The sequence below is a fragment of the Plasmopara halstedii genome, assembly GCF_900000015.1.
Source record: "Plasmopara halstedii genome assembly, contig: Scaffold_2904, whole genome shotgun sequence".
Classification (NCBI taxonomy): Eukaryota; Oomycota; class Peronosporomycetes; order Peronosporales; family Peronosporaceae; genus Plasmopara; species Plasmopara halstedii.
This window is the reverse complement of record NW_020189809.1, coordinates 961,409-961,895: the sequence shown is the minus strand read 5'-3', so window position 1 is coordinate 961,895 and position 487 is coordinate 961,409.

The window sequence follows — 487 nt, the reverse complement described above, 5'->3', positions numbered from 1 at the left end:
AAATACTGGATCCAGTGGTCGTTCTTGAAGAGCATCGGAGCGGTCGCCATCAAAGCCATCTCGAACATGTCAAGAGCCTTCGTTTCTCGTGACAACTCTGCGATCGCGTCGGAGTGTGTCCAGCATGCGCTGTAAGCTGTGAAGATGTCTGCGCGCTTCGATGGTACTGCCGAGCCCATGGTCTTTTTCCACTTGTTTGCAAACGTCGTGTCGTCGGCGGGGTTTGTCGCTCACAAAACCTGGTTGATCACATGCAATTGAGCGAGTTCAGCGATGTCATTATCTTGACTTGCCATCTTGAGTGATAGCGCGCTGCTGAACGCAAGAGGGCTCTTGAACAGCTTCTTCACAATGTTGTCGGGGTTTGTCGCGTTCTCAGTGGTCTTGACAATTCCACCGACCTTTGCATCTGCTGCCAGTACGCGGTCAGGCAGCAAGTCAAGTGGTGTCTTGTTCTCGTCGTTCAGCATAGACTCGGTTACCTCGA